The sequence below is a fragment of the Malurus melanocephalus genome, unplaced genomic scaffold (assembly GCF_030028575.1).
Source record: "Malurus melanocephalus ecotype Western Australia unplaced genomic scaffold, MMel_1.1 scaffold_450, whole genome shotgun sequence".
Classification (NCBI taxonomy): domain Eukaryota; kingdom Metazoa; phylum Chordata; class Aves; order Passeriformes; family Maluridae; genus Malurus; species Malurus melanocephalus.
The window spans coordinates 153,330-176,466 of NW_026623682.1; the positions used below are offsets into that span (position 1 = coordinate 153,330).

The following is a 23,137-nucleotide window of genomic DNA, read 5'->3' on the forward strand; positions in this document are numbered from 1 at the left end:
TGGGATGGGATGCTTTCCTGTCTCTCCCCTGAGACAAAATGGTGAATTTTGGGGCTCCTAAACCCCCAAACAGCTCAGATTTGAGAGCTCACAAACCCCTGACAACCCAGCTTTGGGGGCTGAGTAACTGGAAAACTGAGGCTTCCCCAAGGCCRCCCAAGCGTGGCTAACAACCTCTGTGGTCTGCCAAAGGAATCCAAACAAATGATGAGGTTGAGGAATCCAAACCAATGATGAGGTTGTTCCATCAGATTCTTCTCAGATCCTCTCACACAATGCAGAACAAGTAGTCAGTATTCCCTGATTGCAGTATTTTGGGGATAGAACACAGGCTTGTCTCTAGACACACTGAGCAAAGCCAATGCCACTGGGGGTGGGAAGCAAAGTGAGATCTTGGTCTGCACATCATTAAACCCTAATGCACTCAATGGATTCTCAACCACTCTGTAACATTATTCCCAATGTGAGTGGGGCTGGAGGCAGAGCTCCCTGGCTTTAGTCGTGTCCCATGGACRTTTGGGACGTTTCTGTCACAGGGGTCTCACTTGGCAGAGGGTACTGCTGGCTGGAGCAGTCATGTTACTCCCCATTGATGGGGCACCCCTCTAGAACCATAAGAAGAGTTTAGGAACCAGGCTGAAGTTTCCTGAAMTCATTTCTGTGCACTCAGGGCTGCTGTTGTGTATCAGTGTCTGCCCTGCAACTGCAGGCAGCCCCCTGCCAAGGAGAGATACTTGGGATGTGTTTAGGAAAATTTGGACTTGCAGAGCTGAAGGAAGAACTGTGGCAGCTCTAAGTGGAAGAATCAGGCAGCCCTGCCAGGCTGAGCCCCTTTGCATGAAGAGCTCCCCGTGAATCCCAGAGCAGCTGTGGCTGCCCCTGGATCCCTGGCAGTAAAAGGCCAGGCTGGACAGGGCTTGGAGCACCCTRGGACAGTGGAGAATGTGCCTGCCATGGCAGGGAGGTTGGAACATGATGGCTTGTGAAGACCCTTTCAGCCCAAAYCATTTGAGGCTTCTTTGGTCCCAAAGTTGCATCCCTGGCTCCCTGCTGGAGAAGCAGGGACATGAGTGCTGGGGGTTTATGGCAGCTGGCAAAGGGAAGAATGGAGGAACTTACAGGGGAAAAGGGGATTCTTTTGGTCAAGAACTGTTACAAACAGAATTAATGTTTATGGAATGATTCTACTTTTTTTTCCCTAAGGAAAAGACTTCTTGTTATTATTGAAGTAGTAAGAAAAATCACTTGATATATTAGAAAATGTATGTGTGTTTGGAAAGAAAGACATTTTAATTTGACAAAAAAGAAAAATTGTGGCAATGGAAGGAAATTCCTGCAAATGTTGAAAGTGCAGCTTAGTTCCCTGTGACTTCAGGGGCTTCTGAAGTAGTGATGTGTATGGGTGGCTGCTGATTTTGAGGGGAGGGGAAGCTTAGAAAGGTTTCAAATCTCTGCATTTGTACAGTTTCTGTAAGACTTTAGAGAATGTTTAAATGGTTTATTTTCTGTGCAGTTTCTCAGTGCTTTAGTGGTCTGAGCATGAGAATTTCTGGAAAGTTAAAGAAGGGATAAATTTGATGAGAAACTGAGTTGACACTTGAGGGCATGTGGAGAAGTTTGAGGCTGCTGGATGTTTAACGAGGATGCCAGGGGCTTGTAACACAGTCATGGAAATGGGGAGTCAGTTAAAAATGTCCAACATGGCAGCATCATTCTCAAATGCATGCTGATGGCACTTGAGCTGCTGGCGTCAGTGGCGTGTGTGCTTTGGGAGAGGGATGGCATGCAGACTCCATAGGGCTTTCTAGCCCTAAACCTTCTGTTTGGGGGGACTTTGGAAGATAACTCGTGATTGTTATCCTTGTTAAATCAGAGCATGCATTGTTTAAAAAAAAACAAAAAAAAACAAAAAAAAACCAACCAAAAAAANAAAAAAAAACCAACCAAAAAAAAAAAAAAAACAACAAACATGAATCACTGTCAGTGGAGTTCAGCACTGCTTTGCTGCCTATTGGTGGCAGAATGAACCTTCTGCATCATGCCCAGCACTGGCTGGTGATGCAGGGATGGGAGAAGGCATCTGGAAGAAGACACCCTTCTCCCAACACCCTCCATGTGGGTTTGCTCTCACACATGGGAAGTGATGAATACCTTGAAAATCACTGGCAGTGTCCCATTTGCTCTTTCAGTAAGATTCTGGGAGGCGTATTTCTGAATTTATTTTATATATATTCAACACTGACAAATGATACAAAGAAGCTGGCAGCTAGCAATGCAGAAAGAAAAATATTTCTTTTTACTGATGAGCGAAGACAAGTAAAAGGATATACATCTTGTAGAGTTCAGCACTTGGAGATTTACTTGTCTTTTTCCTTCCATTTCGTTCCACCTATTAGAAKGTGTCYCRGCCCATGGCAATGGGTTGGAATTTGAAGAGCTTTAAGGTCACTTCCAACCCAAACTATTCTGTGACTATATGATTATTCTTCAATGTTTTCTACCACCTTGTTACAAAAGCAAAGAAAACTGTTCAGAAATCGCCTGCCTGGGTTGTTTCTTCATGGGAAAATGCAAGTGTTCTACTTCATCTTGAGCTGGCACTCTGAGCATATTTCCTGTGTCCAGCTCCAGCTGAATTTTAAGTGCCCAGAGTAAGGCCCTGCCGCAGAGGTGTGAGACCCTCTTGGGGCTGGGCTTGGCTCTTCATAATTTTTAATAAGCTCTGAGATAATAAGCTTTTAGTTATCACCTTTATCTGGGTATTTTATCCCTATTCACGGGAGTGCAATGTTGGTTCCATTGGGAAAAGGCCTCAATTTCATGTTTTTTTCTCATAGCACTGTTTATTTTCTGTATTTAATCTCTCTGGGTGAACGTTTTGCTGTGCTCAGTATCAGAAGCTCAGGCTATGGCTACAAATGCAGCAGCCCCAGCAGTGATGGCTCCTGTGTGAGAGGGGGCTCAGCTGGGCCGGGGTCACTGCTGGACCACAGTGTGGGGACAGCCGGAGATGATGTTTTCCAGATGAAAAAGCAAAGTCCCCCCACTCCCTGTTCTGCAAAGGTGGAGCATCCTGAGAGGCTGTGCCCACCCTGTGGAAAGGGTTTCTGGGAGCTGGGACTGCTCGATGGGTGGACCAGGATGGAAAAGATGGCACCCTGGCCTGAGGTGCATGYCTGTGCACCCTGTGAGAGTGTTTTTCCTATGGCTGCAAACTCTGCTGAGGCTGGCTCTTACCAGGGAGCGAACCAAAGGGGAGGGCTGGGAGCAAACATGGAAATTTTTTCTTGTCCTTTTTAATCAGATCTAGSACAAAATCTTCTAGATTTGGTCTGGGGCCTGGAGAATTCCCCTTTGCCAGGCCAGGCTGGGAGGCTGGGGAAGACAGGAGCACAGCAGGGACAGCACCCTCTTACTGACCTGTGACCATTCAAATCTCTTTCGAGAAACCCCTGTGTGACATCCTGGCTTCACAAGATATTGCTGTTTCCAGCAGTTCCTGAAACAACATGGACATGTGTGAGTTGCCCAAAGCTGTTCCCAAATCCTGATTTTTACACAGGACTGTAACTGGAGCTTTAAGTACAGCAGTGGCAGGGTGGGTTTTTCTGACGGACCGAAGCTGGCTTTCTGTGGCAGCAGCCCTGTCGGCTCTTTGTCATGGTGATCAGCAATGCCTTGCTGTTGTCATGGCTGCAGGGTTACTACTGAAGCCAAAGCACTGCACAGCCCCTTTATTCATAGTTCAGTGTATAAACTAATTAAGTCAACCGAAAGCAGCAGTCTGTTCCCTGTGCCTCGTTTTTCTAATACGTGGGATCAGATAGACTGATTTCTGCCGTCCCCCCAGTCTGACTGTTTCACCTTCTTGGCTGAGTTTTGTACCTTAAGACCAAGCAAAGTTCAGTGATTATTTAATTGCCCAGAAACCTCCTCACAAAATTGAAAAGGTCTCTGCAAAATGTCTTTTGAGCTGTCAAGATGAGGCCGGGAGCCAGTGTGTTGCAGCTGCCCTGCATTCCTTATCACTGCTGTACTCAGGGCAGGAACTCAGTCACTCACTATGTTTAGTTTTGGAGTTTATGCATTGCTGAGTAGAAAAAAAAAATGCTGGCAAAATGCCCATGGGAGGATGTCAGCAAAGCTCCTGACTCCTGCCCCCAGCACGGGAGGATGGCAGGATGGAGAAGGACAACCCCCGCGTGGCAGCAGCTGCAGCTGGCCGACAGAGTGTTCCCTCCGGCCAGGAGAAGGTCAGCTGCACAGTGACACAGCCTCATTATTCATTAAAACTCAATATAAGCAGAGGCTCAGTGAGAGCCCCAGGAGTGACAGAAAGAGCCCTATCGCCTGTGTGAGGCAGTAGTGTGGGCCTCTGTCAGGAAAGGTCTTGGGAGATTTGGTGTCCCTGCTCAGTGTCCTGCTCACTTCTCAGCTCATGCACAAAGGAAAACCAGAGAGGGACCCTAAAAACGCTCTTACACTTGTGTGAGCATTGCTGTGGTGTCTCCCCAGCTGGACACGCTTGCTCTGGCATCCAGCCCTGGCAGTGCAGTGCCAYGGGGGGCAGCCCCTCACCTCCCTCCCATGAAGGGGAGCAGCGATGGAGCTGGTACCGGTGCCGGTGGATCTTCTCAGGGTACACAGGGAGCTGGAATTTGCACTCTTGTTTCCCATGGAGATGTTGGCTGTGGCCAGCAGTGTCCATGCCACCAGAGAGAGGGAGGTGGTGGGAGGGCACTCAGGGACCCTGTCTGTCCAGCACTGTCAGATGTCTCTTCACTGTCCCTCGTTCCCACTGACCTCAGGCTCCAGCAGCTGAAGGGGCTCTGCTACTCCAAGAGGGTGGTGGGCCCCGGGGAGCTGCACCCCATTGAGATGAGGGGGCCAAGTAACTTCCTGGGAACCATGTAGCTTCCCTTTTCCACACAAGATGAAAACTCCCCAGTTCTTGTAGAAACTGGGCCTGCAAAGCCTTTCTCTCTGCTCTTCATGGTCCCTCTCTCTCCTTCACTTTGAGTGTGGTGTGAGTGCAGCAGGACCCCAGTTGTGATTCTTGGGTTTGAGGTTGAGGCAGCTTGCTGTGCCACCACTCCAACTGATTTATCCCAGCATTTTGCATCATTACCTATTGCTCTGGCAGGATTTGCGGTTTTTATTTTTTAATTATTCTTCACATATGGAAAAGAAAACTAAGGATCCCTCCCAGGACAATGAGTTTAGGAGAGGTGGTGAATCTGGCAGTGATGCTTGTTAGTCTTCAGAATCAACTTTCCCACCCCAGCTCCAAATGCCTGCACTGCAGGTGTCCTGTGGCATCCCAGAGAGGGGCAAAAGGGGAGTGAAGCCATCGTCTGTGGGTGTTAAGGCTGAGAGGTGCTGGCAAGGTGAGCAGAAAGGGTGACACTGGGGGGCTGCCATGGAAATAAGGAATGTGGCAGCATTCCAGGAAAATGATTTGCAGTAACAACGGAGGCTCATTCTCCCTCCCCAGGAAGCAGTGCTGGCTGCTAACCCAGAGAGGGAAAATCTATCTCCACACTTGGTGCTCATGGCTTTTGGGAGGTGGGAATTTCTTTTGTTCAGCAGCAGCGACATTGTCACTGGGGATTGATGGGGGTACCCCCATGACCACAACCTCTCTGCCACTGCCAGCCCATGCCACTGCACAATGGTGTGCTCTGTTTCCTGCCCCTTCCTTGTTCTTCTTGGCTGAGGTGGATGCAGACAGCCCCAACCAGAGAGCGCAAGGTCTCCAAAGTCACCCTGGGAGACACAATGTGGTTGTGAAGGTCAGTGTAGTCTGTGCTCCGGCCCCGGAGTGGCTGCTCCCGAGCGCTGAGGACAGCTGGGGTGCATCCTGCTGCCAGTGAGATGTCAGGGGTGCTCTGTAGGCAGGGCCAATCTGCAGCTGTGGGAACACCAGGAGCTGCTGCCTGCCCATGGCTCTTACGCTGGCACCACCACGGTGCCCAAGGACACAAAGTGTGCTCTGCTGCAGCATGGCTGGGGCTCTCCGGGTTGTGATGCCAGGGCAGCTTTCCTGAAGGCCAAGGCTTGCAGCTGGAGCATCACAGCTSAACCCACCTGGACTAACCACGGAGACCCTGCATAAATCACCASGTCTGAACTGGAGCAGGGTTAGTGCCACAGCCGCTGCCAGCTGCCTCAGCCGCTGCATTTGACAGCTCTTTACTTTGACAGCTCTGGATGAAGTGCTTTTCAAAAGAGGCTTTACTAAGTAACCGTTAAGAAAAACCACCCTGTTTTCCACCTTCCACTTCAATTTAGGAAAACAGTGCTCCTGCAGCTCCCCTTGTACCTGGAAGTGCCATCTCGTTCCACAAATGCCACCTTCTCCCTGTTTATTAGAGAAATGGCTCCATCTCTCAGGTCAGGAACCCAGCCACAGGTGTACCTGGGAATCATTCATGAGGTTTCTGCCTTGTCCATCTGACCCTCTCTTCTGGGAGGGTCCCTTCTATGCTCTCCTAAAAGACCAACAGAACCTCCAGTCACTGAGCTGACTCCTGGCTGTTTACTGTCATGAAAACAGAAAATAGAAAATACTTAATGTCTCAGGAATAAAATTTCCAGTGCTGCCTTTTGCTTTGAAAATTAGTTTAACTATGAAGCATATGACTACCTTTATCTTTATTGTTAATTTTATTAATTTTTAACTAAGATCCAGTGTAAGCTCAGCCACCTAGTCAGTTTTTCAAAGTTTAGTGCTCAGCATTTTAAATTTAATACATCCCTATCTTAACAAGAGTAAAGGGATTCCACTTCCTTTCTTAAAGGCATGGGTAGAAACAATTTTTAATACTACCAGTTCTAGCAGGGTGGGTGATCTAAAAAGCAATTCTGTAATACAGAAAGGGAATCTGAAGATACATCGAGCTAGGTTTGGGTTACCTGAGTTGCAGTACTCATTGCATGGATAGATGAATCTGTTTACATGGAATTTGCAATTTCACATATTCAGAAGGAAAGTGATTTGGTTGGCATTACTTCCAAAATAGGATCTTCAGCCTTTCTGGAACATTTTAAAGCCCATCATTTGTTGTCAGGTTGTCATAACCAGTCCAAGTGCTTGTCCAAGCCCAGCCCTGTCAGCTGCATTTCAGAATGTGAGAAGGGTAACAGCTAGACTCAATATCTCTGAGATTTGTTCAACCTTCACAATTCCAGGATTCTATGGTTCTAAGGCTGAGCATGGGAGCAAGGCATTGCCCTTATTAGAGGGATCACAGACCTGGCCAGGAGGATGCTGTAGAGGTGTTTTGTACAGACAGTGATGATCTGCACACCCAAGCAAATGCCTTTGGTGCAGGTTTTTTCCCCACTATTATTTAAAGTTGGTTGCTAAACACTTTCATGGGCTATGCCTTTCAGCAGCACTCCTAGGCAGGTGTCTCATGAATGGGGCTGCCGCTCCCTGGGCCAAGCCTTCCTGTTCACTGTGGGAGCAACTCTTYTGCTCCACAAACATGCAGCAATAATTGCATTGGCTGCTTTCTTAGCAAATATTTTTACTGGTAGTCTCATTCTGAAAGAATATTTGTGGGGAGTAAGCACAATGGAGGCCCAAATATAACAAATCTATTTGTGGGAGATGTTCTCCAGCTCTAGCCCTGGGCTGGGGGCTGTTATGGTGCTGAATGCATCAGCTGGAGCTCCTGCCTCTCCAGATGCCACAGCTCACTGCTGGCATTGTCCTGGTACAGTAGATGTGCAGTAAATGTGCAAGATTTGGGACAGGGGCAGAGAAAGGGGTGGGAGGAGGCACCCCCTGGGCTGTGCAGAGTTGTATTCTGCACAGAAAGCTCAGGATAACGAGGGACTTACTGTAACATCTCTACAAGAGACTGCATGGGGCTCAAGATGGCAAACAGAGCAAGGTGGGAGRCAGGCAGCAGGGAATGGAGTGCAGGACAGACACAGTACAACCCAGCAGCCACCACAGAGAATTTAACCATATTGAGGAAAATGCTCCCAAGGGCTCTCCTGTTTGCTAGCCCAAATCTGCTGGGATTAACTTCTTTTTTAAAGTAATAATATTGTAGGAAAGTGGCAGAGAGAGTTTTGTGAGCGAGGTGACAGTGACTCTGCTGCTGAGGGATGCTTGCACAGCTGAGCCCACCCTGCAAACGTGGAACTTTGCAAATTCACCGAACAGAACTTGTACCCTGCTACCTGATCAGCTTAACTGCAAGCAAAAAATAAGCAACTTTTACATGTAGCTGAGAATACTGTGTTTTAGCAAACTGCAGACGTGTTCTGGGCTACCAGGTGAAGGGACACATTCCTATGCAGGACGGATTTCCATTACTGATAGACATCAGTTTCTTATTTTTAGCCCCACCAAACAAAGCACAACAGAAGCCAACTATTGAAAAATACTCTTAGGGACCAGTATCAAGCTGGAAGAACTACGTGAGTTAAAGGTTAACTCCTCCCTTTTAACAGGGATCAATTAGTCTTGAGTTAATGCAGGCTGGAAATTAGAAGACCTTTAATAGCAATGAGAGGATAAAAATTCTGGAGCACCTCATGTTGGCAGAGCTGGTTTGAGAAGCTCATGGAAGGATTGTGCAACTGAATGGCAATTCCTGAAAAGAGAAAATGGCTTTTTTTTTTGTTGAGTCCCAAGGTATTTGATGTAGCTGTAGCTATTTGCTGTAGCTGACCAAGGGCCTTTAGGTTTTTCCCCTGCTGTAGTCCTAGTTTATCTGTGGGTTAGCTGTGTGGTTATCTGTGCCTGATGGTAGATCACCTAACTTGTGGGTGTTGGGTTGTTATTTTTTTCCCATCCTCTCAGTCACTGAAGATTGGTCACAGACAAAACCAAGATGCAAGTGAGATTTGCTAAGTGACATTAAAATTCTGGAGGTCTGGCTGGCGGTGCTGGCTGGTGTCCTGATAGTACAGATGTGCACAAGGCCAGGGCTAGGTGGATATTCCTCCCTTGGTCTTGTAGACATCAGCCTTGGCAGAGGCTACCACGAGCTGGTCCTGGTGTCCTGCGTGCAGGGGACATGGTGCACATCCTAACAAYCACCAGCAATTGCCACTGAACAGATGGGTGTCTGGAGACAAATACACCCCAGGAACCCACGCTCCTGATGACTTCTCTAACTCTCTTCTTGGTGCAAATCACAGGCAGGAGACTCGGCTTTTGCTACAGAGCACAGCGCTGCCATGCCTGGGGCAGGTGAAGAGAGACCCTTTGTACCCAAGACATCTCCTGCCCAGCTGCCAGCAGATGTTGGGGCCTCAACTATGTCACCTGCTCTCCCTTCCTCTATGCCAAGGTCTGTGCAGATCATCTCTCACTCAGTGCTCAATGATCTTTCTGTGAAGAACAGGTGTGTAAATAGTGGTTTTCTAACCTGTGGCTGAGGGAGGTGCTGCGATGTGTTCAGTCCCAGGTGACACCACAGGGCTGTGGCTGCTGTCCTGGTCACTGCCTCAGCACGCAGGGACTCACTCCTGCCAAGGGGTGGTTAAACATGCTAGGAGCAGTGTGTAGACACCTAGAGGATCCTAATAAATTATATATTCACCTTCTTTCTGAAACAGAAATAAAATCACAAGTTGATATTTCATTTGTTAAAGTACCTATATTTTTGTAATCAAATTGCATAAAGCACTACAGAGGAGATGACATATCATAAACTTTCCAGCTCTCCTACGGATTTCCTCAGTCTTGTCAGCAGTCTCAGGGCTGGTTAAATGGTCTGGTTTTGCCTGTACTGTCACAGCCACAGTACTTTTGTGGCCTCTCAAACAAACACCCTGAAATGTCCAGGCTACTGTCCTTTCTTGCTGTTATACAGTACAAGCCCAGAMTATTTAGCGCATGTTTTGTTTGCTCTAGAAAGAGCTCTTCACTAATTATAAACTAATTATGGAGGACAGATTTCACTCAGTCCCAAAATAGCCTGGCATCAAATTCTCAGCAGAAATAAACTGCTGTCTTGCCATTGCCTTGGGCACAAACCGACCAGGGCGGTGAAGCCACAGGTCCGATCCCAAGTGTGAGCTGTGAATGTGGGAGAAGAGCTTGGTCATAACACTGATGGTGACTTAGAATTATTTATTTTATTTTATTTCATCTTGTTTTTTTTTGTTTTTATTTTATTTTAGAAACTGCAGTGAAGGCTGAAATTAATGGGGCCTCATAGAATATCCAGGTCAAAGTGGTTAATTATTTAAACCAAAGACAGAGCTTTTTTCTGAGTCCTTTTAGGTTAGTGGTGAAAAATAACCTCTGTTTGAAGGCTGGGAAAGCAGGAGATGAAGATCATGACTCAGCACTATGGATGCTCTGGACAAGGATGACCTGTTCCTTCATGCTTGCCCAGCACCAGGCATGAGAGCACCTGCATGGGGCAATATGAGTAAACACTAAAAACAAAACCAGAGTATTCCTTGTTCAAGCAGCCCAACTCTAGAAGACAGGCAGATAAGCCTACACTTCTTGTTCAGATCTGAGCTCTATTTAGGCAATGAGGGTTTCTGCCTACTGATCTTGATTTCTATTCTGAGAAAAGCTGCTTTTGTGATACATATCCTGATCCAGGCTCTCCTTGATAGTCCAGCAGATCATCAATGGAATCAAGTACCTGGTGGATGCTGTAAATACAAGGATGGACCTGTAGGTGCTGCCTGTCATGCATAACTTTGTGAAGTTTCAGTGGTTTTTGGACTCTTGGACCCTGTTGTAGGTCAGGATGTTGCTGGCCAAGAGCTGTGGCCTCACAGCTGTGGCCAGCACCAGAATGGGCACTACAGGAGCCAAACACCAGCCCTGCTTTGCCCAGTGAGCTCATGGGGCTGGATGCCACGGACTTGGGGTGCTTGGCCTTGTGGATCAGCTTGTAAGGTTTGCTGAGCCTTCTCCTTCATGTCCTGCTCCTCTAATGGGTGTTCAGCTGAGCTTCTGTTTCATGTAAATTGAAGGCAAATGTGTTCTGTGAACCTGTAAAATTACACCACTTCCACTAAAGCCTTTTGGAAATGCCTTTATGAAATACTGTGCATTTTATAGCTTGGACCATGGCAGATCCCACAAAGCCATTGCTTGATTTTGCAAAGCCCCAGCCTGTTGCCTGCACTTTACCCTCAGAGAAGTTTTTTTGTATTTGTCACTTATATGAAAATGAAACTACTCACCGCTGGCCTTGGGTAGCTTCCCATTGACCTGTTTTTCTCAAATTCTGCTTTTCCTCTTTCTCCTGCAATTTTCATCAATAGAAATAAAGCTTTTGGATCAATCAAACTGCTCAGTTTTTCTAGCAAAGGTATTTTTTCCTATTTTCTTTGGTGTCTTTCCCTTTATTTCTATGGGAATGATATAATGGATGGTATTCTCCACTCCTCTTTCCTCTGATGGATTTTTCATAATTGGAGAAAAATACTAGTTTACTTTAGAAAAAATTWGACCTGCCTATGGAGCTTTTGCTTTGGCTTTCAGTTCTTCCTCTCAGGATTTCAATGATCACTTTTATAGGGGAAAACCCCCATTTATGTACATTTAGATGAACATTGTGTGAGTTCAGTTTCCTGGATAAAAAACCCCTTCTGATACTTGTGCCAAGCCCTCCCTTCCAGGAGCTGCCTGCTATGTCTGTGTGCCCAGTGTCCTATCTGTGGCATAAAGGGGCTGTGGGATGTGGCTCTGCAGCAGGCATCGAGCAGCCAGCTCTGGGGCAGCCCCRTCTCTCCTGACCAGGCTCCTCTGGGGGAATGGCACAGGGAAAGTCAGGGAGATGGAAGCTGAAGGGAGGCCAAGCAGATAAGTCTACAGCATCAGGGATAAAGAATCATAAAATCACAGAATGGTTTGGATTGGAAGGGGTCTCRAAGCACATCCTGTTCCAYCCCCTGCCATGGGCAGGGACATCTTCCACTATCCCAGGCTGCTCCAAACCCTGTCCAACCTGGCCTTGGAGCCTTCCAGGGATGGGGCYGCCACAGCTTCTCTGGKACCTGTGCCAGTGTTTCACCGCCCTCTGYGTAAAGAGGGTAATAAAGACTTGGAAAGGAGGATGATAAGGACTTAGAAAATCCAAGTACAGGGCAGCAAACGATCCTGGGACTGCAAATATCATGTTCTCTAYGGTGTGAAGTACCAAGCAAAGGGAAGGGAAACACTCCCCTTTTCCACTGCTTAGCACATGGAGAGACCAAGAGGTCTCTGGAGAAATTAGCACAGCTCTGGTGATGGCTAACAGTGTTACACTGTGTGCTGAGTTGCTAACAAGCTGCATTATCTGTTCACTATTGCTCCTCTAATTTTGAGGAACYGTAGTGGTTCGAGGAGAAAGGAGTGCTGGGACAAGGAGCTCTAGAGAGAAAACTAGAGGATTAAAGGATGGAGGTCAGCCATTACTGTCAATAGTTTGAAAGGCTTTGAGCTGGTGACAGAGCAAGGAGGCGGTACAGATAATAGCTGGGTGTCCAGCTGCTTCTGAAGGAGTACTAGASAGGGATGAGGATGAAGACATCTTAATAAATCATGTAAAAGGAAAGGAGCCTCCRTGAAAAAAGGTGCAGGGGAAGCAGCATCAGCAAGGGTGGCTGCAGCTGGTGATGGGTGGGCAAGRAGAGACAGAGGAGGACACGACCTTTTCAAAGCAGATCCAAAAGTTCATCACTTTACACACTTTCATTGTGCTCRGAGAATTTTTACTCGATAACAGTCCTCCAGCTTTCTAAATGTTTTTTTTAATTTTAATGATATTTTAATGTCAAACCAAGTAACCAATGAACAGCATCAGGTTGCTTGAAGTCAAGCACATAAAGGCTGTAAATGACAAAGCAAAGTGGAAGACTAAGAGAATGACAGAGTATGACTGTGACAACAATTTGGGATGTCAGGATTATCACATGTGATGGCTGGGTAAAACACAAAGTATGGTTTCTCTTAGTTTAGTTAAAGCCATCTGTTTTCTTTCAAATATTCTCTGAAAGTCTTTCGTCTTTCTCAGTGCCAGAGCTGACCCTAAGATATCTTTCACTGAATAGGTTTGTGCCTAAAAAAGCCCACTTCTTTTCCTTCAGTGAAGAAAATCGAATGAATCATGTTTTTCCAAGCTTAAATGTTTTTTTTTTTACTTCCTATAGGCAGGAAGAGAGTGCTTCTCAGTTAATACTACAGTTGACTAAAATAAACTACTGGCTACTCAAGCAAGTCCAAGGGTACCTGTGATTAGCATTTAATCAAACAAAGGGATAAAGGCCTAGTATCACTGTGTCATGAAATAATGAGGGYATTTCCTAGCACAGAAAATGCTTCTCATTACCATTACGGGCAACATAAAAGGGCTTCTGATGCTAAGAATTTGTTCTCAGGTTCTGAGATCTGCATGTTGCTGTAGCAAATCCTAATCTCTTGAATTCCTAATAGCTTTTTCCAGAAAAAAAAATACATAATACATGAAGAATGATAGAACTGATGATAGAAGAATTGATGATAGAAGAAYGGTAATTGGAACTTCTTGGATTCAAAGGCCATGCAAAGATCTTGCATTAATCCATATGACACGGATGATTCAGATGACAGTGTCTGTGCCATAAACTGAAGGGAAGGCCAGACATCCCTGAAATTGCCAGGACTGCAAGTCCAGAGTGCCTGTATTCATGACTGGACTTTGACCATTCACAGGAGGTAACAGGCAATCTAAAAAACTGAGAGTTGCAAATGGATTAACACTATTAGGAAAGGAAGCATGGGTAACCGGGAAATAGCCTAAATTTTGAATCAACTGTTGCTGGAATCATGGAGTAAATTGGCCTATCCCAACCTGGGTTTGATCTAATACCTGATTTTATGTCAACAAGCAACATGTTGGTACTAGAGGGAATGATTTCCCCTGTTCACTGGCATGTCAGTGCTTCAGAACAGGCTCCAATGAGTGAGTTTCTGAGAGCCGTATTACCAATATGCTGCCACCACAAAGCAGGTGCACAGCGAAAAGAACTAAAATTTCCAGGAGAACCAGCAGGGAAAGAAAATCTAATTTTCTGGTTTCCTATATAGCCTAAAATAGCCTGTTTGCTATACCTTGGTCTTTGGAATAACAGTGATTATGAAGACTGTGGTGGTGTTTACTTCCTGGTGGTGTTGTAGCATACTCATGGGGTASTTTGAGTTTCAGATTCTGCCCGGCCGAAATTCAGTGGAGTTGAGTAAATGAAATATACCAAAAAAAAAAAGTTGGTGGGCTTAGGAAAACCTGCAGCAGATTTTCGTACCCTTTCTTGGCAAACTTTTCCACACTGCAGGAAATGGGGAGGGTAAAAGCCAAGAGCAGTGGCTTTTGTACTCAGGAACAAACAGCCTACGTATGTATTTGCAGTTCTAGATTGAAGCAGGCTGAGAAATCCGTCTATATTCTTACACTAGTCAGAACAGAAATTCTGACTGCACAAATGTGCAGTGAAATTGTTGAAATTAATCCACCAACATATCCRCTATGCTCTGACAATGAGGTGATGAGCTACTGTGTGCCCCAGCTCCTGTTCCAAGGAGGCAGGAACTGCAGAAAGGGCTCCTGAGGATCCAGCAGTGGGTAGGACATGCACCAGCTGTGGGCTGGCATTGCCATCTACAGACATTTCAAGCAGTCTTGAATCTAACATGGATYTGCAGCATGGAAAGAAAGGTATAAGGGGCAGGAATTCAAGGTGGTTTCAGCACAGCTCAASTGGATGCAGATATCCTCACACTGTATCCTTGTGGGCTGGTGAAACGGCTCCTGAACATCACCTTTGGCAGCACATCCTTCCATTGCTGAGGAGGTTGCCTAGAGCATTCTTGCAGAAAGACACCTTTTTCCCATTGTTTCACTTCGGTGACAGGAAAATGTATCAGCCCTGATACCTTCCTCTCTAAAACCACAGAAACAGTAAAATTAATCTCTGGTCAATGGTTAGTATTAACTTATAACAAGCTAACTCAAGTTCAGTGAAACTAAGCCCAGAACCTTCAACAGAATTATGGCAATTAGCATTTGAGGGAAGGAACACATAACTGCTTTAAATGAAAACTATTTTGCCATTTCCTCAAAGTAAAAGCTTGTAAAAGCTTTCACTATGACTAAGATCTGCAGTGATGTTGGAGATCATTCAGCCAAAGATTATGCTATAATGTCTATTTATGGCTTTAGCATTTTAAGGTTTTTGTGAAGTAAAGCAGTAGGGATAAAGCGGACTCCCTCGCATCTGCTATGCCTTGGAAAGAGAATATGTGCCTGCTCAGGAATYAAATCAGGAATTACATATTCAATCAAGAATACCCATGTGAGGAGTTAAGAAAAGTTGAATGCTAAATGCTCATCCAACACTCCACGTAACAGAGGCACAAACAGGGCATGCTAAAGTCACTCTGTTTTGAGAAGAAGACAGCTCCACTGGCAGCCCACTGCAGCATCCCAGAGCCTCTCAGTCAAGGGTGGCTGGCTTCATCCCAGGAGTGGAGAAGGAGAGACAAAAGGTAGTCTTAKTTGAAAGGTATCTCAAGTCTGCTTTCTATTATTCCAAAAGGAAAGTACGTCAGTACTGTGTACTGTACAYTGTACATTACTGTGTACCAAAAGATAGGCTGGTGGAGGTGCAGCCTACACAAGGCTCCACAACTCAAAGATGCACCAAGCTCAGACCCATTATGTGTCTTTCTTGCAAAGAGGATTGTGATGGCAATATCCTTCCTCAGGCTGGTTTTGTTTGCTTTTTTTTCTGGCAAGAGAGATCTTTTCTAATAAATAACTGCTCTTCCTTATGAGATAGACATTGTCAGTGTCCAGAGAACACAAAATTGATCCTATCTGCCCAAAACTGCTCACAGACATCAACTATCATTTTGTTTTCTTTACTGGGCAAAAAGAAGGATGATGGCTTTTAAATTAGATGTTGAACCTCTTCCAGAATTGCAATRTAAGATACCAAATCAATCATTCTTCACACAGTTACCTCCTACTCCATTYGCTCCTACTACCACAAAAATTGGTTGTTGCCAACTGAGCTGAGTGAGTAATTTGCARTTTCATATTTGCTAGAGGAATTTTTCATTTTTCTCTTTTCATTATTTGTCCACAAGCAGATTCATTTTCCTTAATATCTTTGTTCTAAACATATGTCCAGTAACCATTCTGCAAGTAATTCTTGCTGTAAATCATTCGTGAGCAATTTGTTGCAAGAAGCCTTCRAACATTTGTCCCAAATCCATTCATTGTATATATGAACTTGCATCACACGCCTCTTTCTGTGAACAAAACATCAGAAGAGGCAGTTTTGAATATTCTCCCTGAGAACAATTGAAATTATGCACAATTTCACCATTTAAAATCATTTCATTTCTAGAAATAATGGCAAGWTTCTCCTGGTTATTGTTACACTTGAATGAAGACCAAAGCTGTATCAAAAGCCCAGCTGAAGAGTCTGACCAGCACCACACTGGAGTCAGTGCAAAACTCTTCTTTCTCCAATTTTTAGATGGAGGAAACTGTCCTTTTCAGACTGTAAAATACTGTCTTCTAAGATAAAAGTTCAAAGGAATGAACTTTTCAGTGGGATCTGGGTTTAGTACCTTGTGTCCTCTTACAAAGAAAAGCACTGGAGTAACTGACAATWTGGAAAAGGGGGTGAAAGTCAAATCAAATACTGAGTGCCATCGTAAGCCAGAGCTAACAAGCTTTAGAATTTCAAATCTAAGTCTCACAGTTGGCCTGAAATGTTTGCTTTGCAGGCATCTGTAAAATACAGGCTTGGCTCTGGTTGGTGAAATGGGGAAAGCTTTGCTGGTATTCCAGCTWCTGCAAATGGCTGCTGCAGCTGCCACCCCAGCACTTAAGTAGGAAAAATAGAAATGTAAATGTCATGAATTCTTGGATGATGATGTTTGTGATTGTAAATGGGATATGGACGGGTACCTCTTCCATTGTTCCTTACTGTCCACTATGAAAAHAGGAAGATCTTGAAAAACAGTTTAAAATTTAAAAAAAAAAAAAAAAATCCACATAGAAATACTAAGGACTGCTAGAGAGAATTGAATTAACATTTTTTTCAAATGTGAATTTTGGAAAAGAAGTTTTATTTTTGCTCTCTAACTTCTTTCGAAATGATTTTTAAAASTGTCAGTGTAGAAAAGACTTAGTGCACTGTATGTCCTTAACCCGCACCATCTGAGATGGACTGAAAATCAGGACCTCAGATAATATAGTTTGTTACAAAAAGTTGTTTGTGTTAAGTATCAAAGTTCCCTGACCCCAAGGTTCAAACCAGGTCTTGCCCACCAACCTGGGGGGCAGAGGCAGCCCTGCCAGGGGGTGGGGGAGCCCCACACTCCATGGGAGCTCCCCCAGGAGCCTCACCCACCTTCCCAACCTCAGCAGAACYGATACAAACCATGAGAGGGCTGGCCATAGAACAGTGTTTTATCACCATGAGACATTCAAATGCCATAATTTATAGCCTTAATTTGCATCTCATTTCTGTGATGTAGTTGTACACTGCCAACACAGTACTGGAAATTAATACAGTCCAGCTCATGTCACACTGCTGGCCCTTCAAAACAGGAAGCTGTGAACACAGTTCTCAGAAATCAAGTCACTCAAGACAAGAAAATTATTATGAAGCTGAACAACAATAATTTACACGTTGAAAAGCTCCCTGCTTTTTCTTCCACCTGGAGCTGAACAGGGAACTCTTAGTTTTATTGTATGCTGAGGTGAAATTTTACTCTTTGGCAAGAGCAAATAAATCCATGTTTCTTCTGTTGACTTGCTTAACTAGTGTGGTGCTGTATGTGCTCYAGAAAGGGCTGTGCATCCTCCTCAGAGCAGGCAATACTGCACCCATGAGTTAAAGGCTGATATACAGTTTGGAGCAGTGGGACAGCAATTCCTGCACCAAGTGATGTGTACAGTATTCCCCTTCCTATTAGATGTGGATCTCAAACATAACAGAATCTTTAAATTTAGTTTTATTTATAGTTTATGCTGATCATATAAAATGTGATCAACTCAGAGGCACAGCATTATCTCTTTGCACTTTTCACCACTTGCTGGTGTTTTCTTCCCAGCATCTACATGTTACCACTTCACGCTTGGTATTGTGATACCAGTGGAGTTTTAAGGCAAAGCAATGTGGATGTGCTAGCATAAAACAAACTTCAAAAATTAAAACTTTGTAAGACGATAGATTCTTTCCATGCATTTCCTGTAATTACTACAGAAAACTACAACATTATACATCAGATGGGAAAGTTACCGTACTAAAAAACCCCAAACTCTAGCCTGCATATTSAAGTTCACTTACATTACTGAAAGGGCAGCAGTCCAAAATATAAATAACATGAGCTGGAGGAGCCAGSCTGTCACCCTGAGCGGCCCCAAACCGCGGCGCTGGTTTGAATCGCAGCTCTCTGTGCGGCTCCCGCGCTGTTCAGTACCTGTGGCTTGCTTCCACCCACTGCAGAATGAAACATTTGTTCAGTTCTGTCATGCTGTGCTCTGCTTTGCTGGTGTGAAATAGCACAAAATGAGGTACACCATGTACTCTTACTCTAGAGARCAGGTATAGTCTCTGTAATTATACCACAACTGCATGGCAAACACCATGTAAATACAGAGTAAATGCACGTTTCTGCAGCTTACTTGTTAATTATGCATTGCTACTAAYGAGTTCAAAGATGAATTATCATAGTAGTTGCAGGATTTAGGTACTTGTTGCGATGGGTCATAATGGAATTCATGCTTGCTTTTGTTGATTTTCCAGTGGACTGGGGAAGGGAAACGACTCACCTCACATGTCCAAAGGCTTAAGTGCATATTTAGTTCTGGTACAGAAGAGGCACACTACCCTACAAAATAACATGGCACAATTAGGAAAACAGGATGAATAAACAAACCAAAATAATTTCCATTAGTAAATCACTTTTCAAATTCCTTTTAGCAATCCTCCAAAACAAATGTGTTTAAAATCACTGGTATTGCATGCAACAGAACTGATATGGGCTTCCTGGCCCAGTATTTAAACTTGCATGTGCTAAAACCAAGAGGAAAACATCATTACACTGATGTCACTAGAAAAACTATCAATTGCAGTGGGAGCAGGGCTCTACTGATGCAGCGTACCTTGGCTCATGAAACATGTATTTTTTATGGTATCAGAAATAGATCACCATGTCAGGCCAGCTCGTAGCCTGTGCTAGCTCTCTTCTGAGCAGCACTGCAGTGTTTTGGACTACCACTTGTAATTTTTAATAGGTACTTTAAYAGCATTCAATACAATTAAATTAGCCTTCCTATAAACATTGCTCTTCTCCAAAGCAAAGCTTCCCTTTAAATTATCACTCCACAATGGTTGTTTGGCCAGCCATTTATACTGTCTTTTACAACCTGTGTTGGATCACCTTGGGTTTTAGTTGATTTTCTTTTTCAATTTCATTATTTTCATATTGATTTYCTACCTGAGAGGCGATGTTGATGGTTCTGATSCTTTTTTTCTATTGAAATTCTTGATCCATTTCTTCTAAAAAATGTCCAGTGTCTATTACAAAGAAAGATGTTGGTCTTTAGGGATTGCAGAATCAGGATGAGYAGAGACAAAAGAGCCAACTGTTATTTTCTGTTGCTTACAGAAACCTGAAGTATTGAGTAAGACCCCACTGAAATTGGCTGTGCATAAATGAAGACGAAAACAGCAAACCCAGGGCAGGGAAGTGACAGTTGCGGACAACACAGACAAACAGAAACAGATGAGAGAAGGTGGGACCAAAGAGCCAGCAGTGATGGTTGTGCTGCTGGTAACACCCTCGGCCCCTGTCCCCATGTCAGTGCACAGGACAGGAAAGTAAGCATCTRCTCACAGTGTCTTGAGGAAATTTAGGAGATAGATGTTTGGATTAAATAACTTGTTGACTGTAGAGGAAATTTTGGAATAACTGTCCATGGGAGGGACAAGTAATTTCCTAGTGAAAGAGATGGCTAGAGTAGGTGGGTCAAGGAGGGTAAAGCAAAGAATAGTAACTTATTTGAACTGACAGAGAAGCAGGAAACAAAGGGAGAATGAAGAGATTACTAAGGATGTCAAGCCATAAATCAGATACAATTATTTAACTTGATCGTTCTAATGGCATTGGTCAAGCCCACAAAGCAAGTGTGTTACAGATATGAACTAYAAGATCATAAGAGCCTGCTTCAGAGTTTCAGTTCTTGGTTGGCATAGAAAAGGACCTATCTGAAAAGCCATTTCTGTCATGGAGAAGTAAGTGCCAAGTTTAGATTCAGTCGGTCCAAGGTGACCCACAGTGTAACCTCTGCTGAAGTTGAAACAGTGGATGGACATGAGAAAAAAGCAGTGATCATACTGTTCATAGAAACTGTGAGGTAAACTGATGGAATGAGTTTTCAAGAATCTAAACCACCCTGGTTTAGGATACAGACCTTGAAGAGATAACCACACCTTCGTGGAGAAATGCCATGAGGTTCTGGTTTGGATAGAAGTGTGTCCAGAAATGGCAGGATGAAATTCATATTTATGGTAGAGGTTTCTTAAGGACCGAGTGTGGATGAAGCAGAAAGAGAGAACAGAAAAGCTTACAGGGAGGCAGAGAAAAGATAAGGATGATGTTTCAGTCTGTTTTGAAATAGCARATAGAAAACATAGGGTGTGACATAAAAATTCTTCATGTATTTCAGCCAGAGAATAGCTGCCCATGCCTGGGACTTCAGAGTTCAAGGTTAAAGATGAGAGGAAGGGAAGGACAAGAACCTGCTTAGAGAAGCCAAGCAGRAACCGAACAGGATCAGGTCACTGTAGCTCTACATGACACGCTGGAGTATTTGACTATCCAGTATGCTCTTAATTGCAAGGGCAACACTGGCAACAATTCCTAAAAAAAGGATATTCTTACTAAAGATCCTTGGCTCTTTAGTGGGAAAATAACTTCAGATACAGCATGATTGTTGGTTTAAATGGGTTTATGTTTATGTAATGTATATCGACCTTCAATAAAAGGGAGCTTTTTGCCTTCAGTACTGTGAAAGGACAGTCTAATTGAGGCTCCTTAGCACAGCTGCTGCAGCTGATGGGATCCTCTGAMGATGGAAACCTTGATCAGATGGAGGATGAAAAAAGAGAAAGAAACATACCTTGTTTCCTTTCACTCGTTTTAGTCCCTCCTCAAGTCTACCATGGAGCCTCAAGAACTGTTTGTAGGTTCTGCTAGAACACAGCCATCTGCCAAAGACAAAATAAATACAAATGATGTTTCTTCACTCCCAGGGTCTGATCTTGTTCTTCCTGAAATTTGCAGCAAGATTCCTGCTGTCTTCAGCAGTACCTGGCAAAGGTCAGATGTAAACTTGAAAGTCCCTTAATGAAAAYAGGCTAAGAGTAGTGAATGGGAGAGATACTCGTTAATAACTATTTAGGAGAACACGGTGTCCTTGRAAGGCTAATTATCTTAAGAGCTACCCATTAAAAAATGTCTAATCAATGGGAGAACAAATTAAAAATGAAGAATCTCTCATAAAACCAAACAGTGGAATACTGCATTCAAGAGGACAGTCACCAGTTAAAAGAAATGTCAACAACTCAAGTGGCAGGAACTTCAAAAGGGATTTTTTTCCCTCATTTTCATATGCATTCTTCACAAGCAACATCAAGAAGTGTAACATGCTAATAGCTAATAACATTCATGATAAGATTCACTAATTTACTAACTGAATAACTTAATACATATCAAAGGAATTATTTTCTCATTTAATTCTATTTTTTAGATCTAACACTAAGCTGGGTACTATCAAGTAGTTAATAATTATCAACTAGATTACAAGTCATCMCTAAAATAGTAGTTTTAGAATTTAGATTGCTTTTTTTTCTGTTGGATATCTCCTTTAGGTTTAAAGAATCACCTTTTACCCTCGTTATAACTCAGACGTCAAAAAAGAAATCAGGAAGGTATCTTTGTGGACATGCAATGTTTTGCCAAAAACAAAGTGTTTGGCCGAGACAGACTTGTTACAATGTTAAACTCTGAAAATGCAAAGGACTGCAGAGGGATGGTGCCACTCACCAGTCCCAGGTMAGCCAGTAACACCATGGTTGGGAAGCGACCTGAAGTTCAGGAGGCTGGGCCCTGAGCTGAAGCAGAGATGGGATGTGGATGACTCGTGCCACAGAAGTCCTCTGGCTATCCTGGCACGGAGGACTCTCCCTCCAGCTCCTTTAAACAGTGAGAGGTTGATGTGATGCCAGTGAAGAACAAAAGACAAAAATGTACATTTTTTTWAATTGCAAAAGAACAGTGTATACTCCCTATTTTGTATACTCCAAAATAATGCGCTAGGTGTTGAACATCAGAACAATTCCTAGTTAAAGTGATTTTTAGAAGCCTACTTATAGAATTCTATTAAATTTAAATAATGCCTTGCCTTTGCTACCATTGCACTATGTGGTCCACTACTCTCTGCTCAAAGCCTCAAAGAACAGGTTATCGTTAAGGTACCAAATAGAAAACCAGTTTGTTCTTTCTGTTCCTAYGCCACAGTCAGAGAATTTACTCAGAAAGGCACTAGACTAAAAGAGCCATCAATGTCCCATTGTCTGCCTGGTGGCTGAAGAGAAGCAGAGTTCTCCTGGGTCAGTAGCAGGACTGATGCTGTTTACCATCTTCAKTGTCATCTGGTAATGATATTGAATGCAGAAACAGCAAATCTGAAGATGACACGAAATTAGGGTCAAGGTGTTGGCATGCCACAATAGTAACCTTTGTGGAAGAATCTTCAGGAACTTGGGATCTGGCCAGCAGAAATCCCATCAAATTACAAAGGCCCACACCTATTAACCCAGTGTTAGGAGAGGTTGGGAATTGYTTGGCAAAGTAGTAGCCCTGCTGGAAAGAACCCAGAGGTGATAGTGTGAACAATGGCATGCTCGTGGCAATTGGGGAACACTACACCTCACCTGCTGACAAAGAAGGGTGGCCAGTGGGTTGAACTCATTATCCCTGTCTCCTCAGGCCAGGAGAGTCACATCAGAATAGTTTCCAGCTTGGGTCCMTGAGGTTAAGAGGCCATGTGGAAATGGGAAACAGAACAATGGGATAGATAGGACCATGGGACAC

General features: G+C 44.1%; 1 long non-coding RNA gene across 1 annotated transcript; it reads right to left on the reverse strand.

Annotated features, from left to right (window-relative positions):
• Positions 1 to 18,276: 18,276 nt before the first annotated feature.
• On the reverse strand, positions 18,277 to 21,244 carry LOC130581954 (uncharacterized). Its single transcript, XR_008966281.1, has 4 exons — positions 21,162 to 21,244; positions 19,478 to 19,557; positions 18,810 to 18,868; positions 18,277 to 18,477 (listed from the first exon to the last, which is right to left on the reverse strand). It is a non-coding gene; the product is annotated as an uncharacterized LOC130581954 (long non-coding RNA).
• Between the last annotated feature and the right edge of the window lie 1,893 nt (positions 21,245 to 23,137).